The sequence below is a fragment of the Scleropages formosus genome, chromosome 16 (assembly GCF_900964775.1).
Source record: "Scleropages formosus chromosome 16, fSclFor1.1, whole genome shotgun sequence".
Lineage (NCBI taxonomy): Eukaryota > Metazoa > Chordata > Actinopteri > Osteoglossiformes > Osteoglossidae > Scleropages > Scleropages formosus.
In genome coordinates, this window is record NC_041821.1 from 12,296,013 (window position 1) to 12,305,931 (window position 9,919).

The following is a 9,919-nucleotide window of genomic DNA, read 5'->3' on the forward strand; positions in this document are numbered from 1 at the left end:
GAGCACGCGGCAAACTCCACAGAGGCTGATCGGAGATCCGTCCTACCGCTAGAAGTAGGAGGCTGGTGCAGTGAATGTGATCTTCCCTTCGAATTGAATTTCCAAGGAAATATGTTTGTTATGTAAGGACAGCTATGTGATTGAATATCAGCTGAAATACAGCAATTTTTACAATGTTGGTTCCGCTGACAATTTTTCCAATGTTTTCCAAGTTATTTATTTTTTTTAATTTCTCGAAAAAGGCCCACATAGAAACCAGCATGGCTCATCTAGTAAGACTGTAAGACAAGTCAGTGATTTGAGAGAATAATAGGGCTCTCCAGCTAGGCGGCGATATCGATAAACTTGCAGTTACGTGCCATATGGAAACATTCTTTGCATTCGCTGCCCTTATGCACCATGGCAACGTGCATAACTGCTGACTGTCATTTCCATGTGCTTGTGTGCGCCTCGCTTTAAATTTGCAGCTGAAGCACAATATGTGACAGAAAGCAAACCCACACAAATGCAAAGCGCACGGGCACGCTCCCAGAAGCAGAGCTCCGCGCCTGTACGTTCCGGGTTCGGTGACCTCGGCTTTAAAGAAAAAAAAATCTCTGCATGACAAAGCCAGACGCTGTCTACTGCCAGCTATGAAAGAAACGGACACAAGCAGGGCTGTGAAATTCTGCGGAATCTCGGATAATACGCAAAACAGATCTCTGGCGAGCGCATAAACGCCGATCCGTCAAACACAAAGGGTTATGCGCGCTTCGAAAATGTTATGGTTTCTAAGTATAATGGATGCAAAACCATAGAAAAACTAACACGGAAGCCAAAGTGTAATTGTCATTTCTGCTGTTGATGGTGCTTCGATACACTCATTGTCAGCAAGGACGGGGGTTGTATGTATTCCTGTGTCAGGGAGCTTCATTGTTCTGCCCCTGGACCTCTTCTCTGCCATGTTGGCAGGCGGGTTAGTGGAGTGGCTGGTCCGTTTCCAACCCTGATTTCGCCTGCAGAATTAATCATAGCACAACGGCATCGCGAACTAAGGTTAAACTCATCGAGTTTCCTCATGAAAAGGTTTATTTGGAAGTCGCAAAACCGTACGTTGAGGTGGGTGTGGTGGTGCAGCGGGTTTGGCTGCGTCCTGCTCTCTGGTGGGTCTGGGGTTTGAGTCCTGCTTGGGGTGCCTTGTGATGGACTGGTGTCCCATTCTGGGTGTGTCCCCTCCCCTCCAGCCTTGCGCCCTCTGTTGCCGAGTTAGGCTCCGGTTCGCCATGACCCCGCTCGGGACAAGCGGTGAAAGAACTATACGTGCCTGGAAACTTCGAGCAGAGGTGTCACCCCTGCCGTTCGGTACAATGAATGTCTGGGTCCAGCTCTGTCATCTGTGATGGCAGTGTGTTTGGGAGCTAAAGAGGAAATAATGGTAACGGATGTCCTACAAAAGCAAGAGAAGTGTGGTCCTCTGGAGAGGGCCATCCTGAAATCACCGCGCCTCAGAAAGGCGCGTTCGTCTTCATCGGATGCGAAGGGGGCAACGTTTTTTCTCACAATGAAGCTGTTTGTTTGAAGGATCGCTCCTCGCGCGGAAAGCGAAGGCCACTCACAAGATGAAATTTCGAGTTGGATTCCATAAATTTGAAGCTGGTGGGATTTTGCCAAGCGACGAGCCTCACGATTCCCAGGCCGCTCACTCGACTTTATATTCCCCTCTTCTGCTGAGCGGGGTATATATCAGCACTTACTGTGGGAAACGCGGCCTCAGAGATTAGACAAGGGGTCGGCTATCTGGGCCTGGAACCCCCCCCCACTTTCCATTCCACTCTGCTCATACCTGGAAGAAAAAGAGATCTCAACCCATTTCTAAATCACAACTTTTCTCAGCTGTACCTGGAAGTATGTCCTGTCACATATTCGGAAATGTGTCATTTGGGAGCTGTATTTTGAAAAGAACCTCTGTGCTCCCAGTGGCGAAAATAGAAATCAGTGAACGTCAAACTGGACCACTGCACAAAGTAACATAGTTTTATATAAGCTGTCAAGGCACATTTCGACCTGTTAAAATTTGGTCTGACGGATACTTTACATTTCAACCTCCTACACGCACAAAGTCAAAGGGAAAAAAAAAAATCCTTGGAGATATACAGAGGTCTTATTTATTTATTCACGGATTTATTTATCTGTTCATTTATTTATTCATTTATTTTCCATGTAGAACACAACTGCCCGCTGTAGAGGAACAAGTTACTGAATTCAGAGCAAATGCAGAGCTCGGTTATTAAACATGGTGTTATTATGCTGTAGGTGTAGTGCATGTTGAAAATTTCTCTGTGATTCCAACTGGAAACATGTCAATACTGCCAAAACCTTGGGAAAAAAAAAAATCACCAAGCTTTTCTATTTCTACGCTAGGGTGAAATTCTTCTTGGGGGGAAAAAAAAAAATAAATGTGTTTGGAGTGCTTTGGAGTGTATTTTGTTGAAAAAAAAGGCAAACTGCCAGTTCAAGTTCACAGCTTTTTCTTTTCAGATCGTCGCATTGATTTTGAGCATAGATCTGATGAACGCGAACATGATAAGTGCTAAACAGAATATGCTTGAAATGATTTAAAGATTAATTGACCCCGGTAAGGATTAAGCGATGTAACCCTCTACGCAAGACGTGTTCGTCGAAACGATGTATCTTGCATGGTGACTACGGAGGATGATTCAAATGGTTTACGCCAAAGTGAACGCTATATGATACAGCAATGATCGCATTGTAACCTACAATATGTTCATACGCTGCCATTATACCGTTATTCTTCACAGGGCATCAAAACATCAGTGAAGAGATTTGATAAGAGTCTATTGAGTGTCTGGGCTTCATCCATCAAAGTGGAAATGACGATAATGAAATGGATTACCACCAAGTCTGTCCAGCAGCAGTCGGAACTCACATTGTCTTGGCCGTGTCAATAATTCAGTGCTGACTGCCTTTTACCACGCTCTGTTTTTCTTCTGTCACACTTTTCTCCTTTAACTGGGGTTGGAGACGCATGGCCCGTGCGCTCTTCCTTAATGATTTATTGGATGTAAATTAGGTTAGTGCATTTTCAATCATTAATGGCAAACATGGGCATCTCTGCTCCTTACCTGGTAAATAATTAATTGTGAAAAACTTGTTAATTTGCTCTCTGGCTCTCTATTCGGAGCTCACTCTGAAGGGTCACAGTTTAGAGGCATGATTGAATTAAGGCTGGAGTTTTCAGTGAAGAAAGTGAAAAACGTGTTTTTTTTTTTTTTTTTGTAAAATCACACAAACGCAACGGTCACTTGCTTCGTAGCACAGTTTAGAGTCCCGCGATGTGTCCGCAATAATCCAAACCTCATGACGAGAGGCCATAATGGCGAAAAATACTGTGAATGGGGTGGAATTAAAGATTGGTTGCTTATCTCACATTCTGATTTGATTTTTAAAACTCCTCAAGACATATGAAGCTTTCTGCTACAGGGCACACGGTTAATCAGAGCGGTGTCAGATGACTTCTGCATTCCACCGAGGAGGCAGAGCAGTCCGACAGTTCAAAGGGGACCTCTGTTCTGTCCAGGAATTAAAAATTAGATTCCTAGCAGCGAGCCACAGGTTTAGTAAAATAACAGAAGCCATTGCATCACTAGGACATACTTTTATTAGCACCTTTATTACTTACCCTCCCCCAACAGCCCATATCTAGCTCTGTCCGTTCTGTCTTCTACCACATCCATTTGACAGCCTCATATTTACACTCCTGCCTATTTGTTCCCCCCATCACTAAGAAGCCTTATATCCTTAACACTCCCCTTGCTTGTGACCACTGCTAATCTGGCCCATCATTGCTATGTCACATTTACTTATCCATGTGCAGAACATGACAGGCATTTTTCTCTGCCCTTTGAAAGAGATGCATTGCACTTCTGTGAAACATATTGGACTGTTGCGCTTGATAAATCATTATGTCCCAGGAGTGGGCCTCCAAGAAAGATGAACATTAATTATCGGGACAGCTCTGACTTCAGCTCTCCCCTCACATCCACTGCTTACCTTTCTAATGAGCCGCCTCTCATATTAGGAGTCTTCCCCTCAACCGCAGATGATTTATAGCGCGGCCGAGTGGAAACTGAAGGTGGCCGGTGGCTGCTGCCCCTGATCACGCCAAGAGTTTGAGAACAAAAGGCACCATTAGGCACATGGCGTGCCCACTGCTATGCTGGCCATGTCGGCACACAGACTGGCAGCTAATGGAAGCTAATGGTGCAGTATTTAAGGGTTAACGTGGGCCAGCGGGGTACAGGATTGGCGGGGAACTGTTGCGAAGGGTAACTGCTGTCACAGTGCAGGGAAGCGGGATCGATGACAGCACGGTGATCTCTGACAATACATAACTGCATCGCCATGCTCTGACAGCTGGTTAAGCAGACATCCGGATATGGAAGAAGAGGAAGGATCAGCTATCATTACCTGATGTAGTGAAACATGGATATTGGCAGTAAATATATTGTGCTTCAGTCACTTCCAAAATTAACCTAATGACATACATCCAAACTGTAGTCATAAAGGTTTTGCTGATAGATAGATAGATAGATAGAAGCAATCGAGTGGACTTACTGAGCTAACTCTAAAAACACAAGTAGAGGCTGTAGGGAAGAGGAGAGTCTGGAAAGTTATGGTTCTAAATGTGTGAGCAGTGACTGTAAGCCTCTAGATAATGCCTCACTTAACAATTTTTCTGACTATTTAAACAGAGGAAGGCTTCTTCAATGAGGTTTCAGAATGATAAGGAGGGACAGCAGGTGTGTGTATGTGTGTGTGAGAGAGAGAAAGAGAGAAGCTAGAGCAAAATGTTAATCCCAGTCAATGAGCCTGAACATACAGTGCGATGGTGAAATCTCCGGGGCATTTTTACCTGTTTAGGCAATATAAATTTCTGAAGATGAAGATGGATTTTCCTCACATCACTGTCCTTGTGTGATGCGATTTCAGTCAGGATCAAGGAGTTTGATACTTTAGTGCATGACATATTAATCTCCTCTCTGCAGACTTGGTCGTGACTTTGCACTTTGTTATCAAACCAACCACACTATGAAACAGAGGCTGAAATGAGCATGATGAAGTATTTCGACAGTGTTTCACCAGAAACAGCTTTAATGTCTCCCATAAACCCTCTGCGAAAACAAAACTGCCTCGAAACATCAAGGGCAATGTCACCACTGCGATCCAGAAAGAAAGATCATTGTTATCTGAAGAGAAGCTGGTGTACAGATGGATGAGAGTCGGTTTGAAACTTTTTCAAAGTACAAACCGGTTAGTAAAGATGCCAGTCAAAGGAGAATAGTTTAGTACTTAGTTTAGGCTGGGAGCTAAAAGCATTTCAGTGAAGTTCTGAGATTTTCAGCTGTTACTTTGTTTTTGTTTATCCAAGACATTTAAGAAATATTTCATAATATTTCATACATTTGCGATGCATTTATTCATGTAGCAGATACCTTTCCCCAAAAATGAACTACATTGATTATTAACGAGTATTTGCCTTGGAAGGAGGTGTGGTGGCACAGTGGGATTGGCCTGGGCCTGCTTTCCGGTGGGTCTGGGGTTTGAGTCCTGCTTGGGGTGCCTTGTGATAGACTGGCATCCTGTCCCAAGTGTGTCCCCTCCAGCCTTGCACCCTGTGTAGCTGGGTTAGGCTCTGGCTTGCTGTGACCCCACAGACTGTGTGTGTGTGTGTATTTGCCTTAGAGTGCAAGATGCACTCCATCAAACTCTTTACACTCTTTGACCACATCTGCATATGCAGCAGAAGAATGTACCTCACACACATACACACAGAGCAGGGTCACCAATGAAGCTGATACACATGTCCTTGCAGTGTGGGAGATACACACACACACACACACACACATTTTCAGAACCGCTTGTCCCATACGGGGTCACGGGGAACCGGAGCCTACCCGGCAACACAGGGCGTAAGGCCGGAGGGGGAGGGGACACACCCAGGACGGGACGCCAGTCCATCGCAAGGCACCCCAAGCGGGACTCGAACCCCAGACCCACCGGAGAGTAGGACTGCGGCCCAACCCACTGCGCCACGGCGCCCCCTGCATCGTGTGGGAGATAACCCACACAAACTGAGGGAGAAAATGCAAACCCCTTAAAGACTGATGCTCAACTGAATCCACGTGCCAAGGTATACCCTTGGTGCAGAAAGCCACCGTGCTGCCCTAATATATATTTACATATCATCTCAATGTTTGCAGAAAACAATCAGGAGCACTGCAGTATTAGTCATTATTTAACTGATGCTGTCATCTAAGGCATTTCACAGTATCACGATTCCATAAGCAACTTATAGCTCTTGAACCCATTTAAGCAGCAAAGTACTTCACACTGGAGCACTTTAGGGTAAACACGTACTACATTATCTGTTTAATCATTTTCAGAAAAAAACTCTTTATTCAGCCGCTCATGTAATGTATGCTGGTTTATACGTAGGTATGTGGTAAATGGACTTTACTCAAGAATCGTGTCTCCATCCAGATCTGTCCTCCTGGCATAATGCACTTTTCTATTGTTCTCTGAGGTGCGTGTCACTGTGGAGAAAAGTGTCTGTTAAATGAACAAATGTAAATGTTACAGCAGGAGGAGAGGGCTGAACCCTAAAAGGGAGTGGCTCTAATCTCCACACACTACTGTCCCACATATTACAAAAAGTTCTGTGCATTAACAACTCGATACATCTTGGACCTGAACTCATGTTCGGACTGGAAGACCACCAAACCTTCTGTCCCAATGTACCACGTTTTAGTGTGCAGTATGAACTGGCAGCTTACTTGATGTAGCCAGCCATTTATTTTGTGAAAAGAAAAATAACACACAATACTGCTGATGACTCTCATTTGCTTAGATGTTCGATCGGTGTGGTCTGGCTTCTCGTCAATTGCTGACTTAGAAAGACCTGCGATAGCTGCTGGGCACCTGCTTTCTTGGGGATCGAGTGATGTAGCCTGCCTCTAGGTCTCTGTAAAATTTAACGTATTGTAACAGGATGTCCAGAAGGTTTTTGCAGTTGGGCGCAAATGAATAGGGGCATCCGCTTACCGTCTTTTACCACAAGCCCTGAAGTGAGGACTTCCCGGGAACCACGCGGTAGAGGCCCCGTTGCGAAAATGGGGGAGAGGGCGTTTGAGATCGTTCGCTCCAAGGACCGCTGACGGGCAGGTCGTGCTCACAGGAGCGAGATGTGTTTTGGAGGGATCCGCATTTCCAAAAAAAAAAAAAAGGTTATGTAAGGCCGGCCCCACGGTGCACGGAAACCATTTGAAAGCGCATCATGCCATCTTGATGGTAATCTAAACAGCCACAGGCCTATATTGATCCAGAGGCCTGACAGCCCCGAAAGATTATTCCTCTGACTCGAGGCTCTTCACGGTTCCCGGCCTCTCACAGCCACACAGTTTGACGCGGTTCAGTTAACTGCAACACCTAAAAAAATCACAAATAGCAAACGAGTCGATTCAACTTTCACCCCCCTCGCACCCCCGCCCCCTCCGTGGACCTCCCGGCAACATAAGTGCTCAGGATAAATAAGGAGCCGAAAAACAAGGACGTAACCGCTAACTAGACCTGAGCGAGCGTGCTGCGGGAATCCATCGTATCGCCGGTTTAACGTAGCAGAAATGCAGAGGCTGTCATTTTAAAAATTTACGGCGTATACTCAGATAGGGTAGTGTTCTTGGGGTGCCCTTTCACCCCAGCAACCAGTGTAATCACATATTTGGGTAAAGGTCAAAATATGGGGATGAGCGTTTAATTTCAGACATGGTCTATCACCGCCCCCCCCCCCCCAAGGAAAGACGAGATGCACGACACCTGGAAGCATGCTGTAGCTCTCAGCACTGCTTAACATTGCAATCACACTTAGACGCTGACATTCGTGTTTGCTCTTTAAATCCTTGCTCTGTGTACCTCTGGGGGATCAATGTCTTCCTGAGTCGTGGGAAGGAAAAAAAAAAGATATATTTTTCACCAATTAGTTTTCTCGTAGATCAAAGGAGGGTGGAATGGTGGCTCAGCACTGCTCCGGGGTTGTGGGTTCTAATCAGGCCCTGTTTCTGACAATGTCGACTTAGCAGATTCTCACCAGTTTTGGGTGGGTTTTCTCTGGGCTTCATTCCCCATTGGAAAGACATGTACTTCACGTGAACCTGTGGCTCTAAATGTGTGCCTCTAAGTCTCGGTGAGGATGTGTTTGACAGCGGGCCCAGCAGGTAGGGTACTGGTTAGACCCAACGCCTGCGGATTTGAACGTTTCAGGTTCAGAGCCCACCTTTTGCTATAGTAGCGCTGGTTAAGGTAGTGACCTCAAATTGATCTTGAAAAAGTTGCCCATTTGTGTAAACGGGTTAATTGTTGTAAGTAGCTGAAGACTGTAAGTCACTTCTGAAGAAAAGCATCGCCTAAACAAGTGAATTCAACGTGAAATACGTTAACATCTCCAGTGTTCGTGCAGTTTTTCCATGCTCAGGAGGGCTGGGCCACATGGCAGCCTTGCACCACCCTAAACATTTTATTTTCCTCCCATAATATTCTGACTGGGGGGTGCGGTGGCGCAGTGGGTTGGACCACAGTCCTGCTTTCCGGTGGGTCTGGGGTTCGAGTCCCGCTTGGGGTGCCTTGCGACGGACTGGCGTCCCGTCCTGGTTGTGTCCCCTCCCCCTCCAGCCTTACGCCCTGAGTTACCGGGTTAGGCTCCGGTTCCCCGTGACCCCCTATGGGACAAGCGGTTCTGAAAAATGAAATGAAATGAAATATTCTGACTAGTTGTGCTTCCAATCTTTTCTTCAAAATTATATTTTAATAATTCTGATTTCTAGTTGTACTTGAATCTTTTAGTACTTTTTTGCAGTTGAGTTTAAGTGCTCTAAGGCAACCTTTTTGGAAAGATGCTTTATAAAAAATAAACTGAATTTAACTGAGCTGAACTGATGGATCCTATTCCGAATGCACTCTACCATATGCACGAGTTAGTTTAAATGAATATGAGACACTGATATACAGTGTAAAAAAATGCAAATTTACAAATATCTCCAAAGTTAAAAACATATTTTTGTTTGGATTTTTTTAAACATTTGTACCAAACGACTGGTGCTCCCTCTTTACGCTGGGCTTTTCCATCTATGGCTTCAAATATAATTGCTCGCTGTAAGGCTACGTCTTAAGTAAACAGAATTCAAGGAAAGCAAGTTTTGAGAGTCATGCGTTTGCTTTTGTCAGCTCTCATAATGACTCTATAAGCAAATGAGTCATGCTAGGAAACAGATGGAATTGTTTGGACAGTGGGTGGAAAATTATAAAAAAAAAAATCTTTCGAAGACCCATGAGATATTCAGCTTCGGAATGAAGAGGCTCTGGCAATTTTTTTTGGTCTTTTCCAGCACACTTTTCTCTTATTCCATATGCTTTGTGCACAAAATTAAATTAATATGCAGCAAAAAGGGCTGGCAGCCAATCAGGGTGCCTTCCAGGATGGCTTATTCGCAATGTCGAGGTTCTGTTGTGGCTGTACGAGAAACCGAGCAATAATTTCCCTGGCCGAGGTTTCCAGATCTCCTTTGTTAGCGGCCACATTACTGGCAATAAGTACAGTGGCCATCAGAAAGCTGTGTGCCTTATGACTTACCATTTCATGAGCTGTTTGAGTGGCGCTTGCATGTTCTTCCGTTGTTTGCATGAGCTTCGTCCTACCAGAGCGGTTCCTCACCAAACCCCAAATAGATGCTGCTGCGGTGCACAGTTACCTCTTAATCTTGATTGTCCTTATTGGGTCACAGCCTGAGTTATTGTTCATGCCTGGTGATGCCCTGCTATGGACCAGTGTAATGCACATGCCATCTCCCGCCTAATACACTTTACCCCC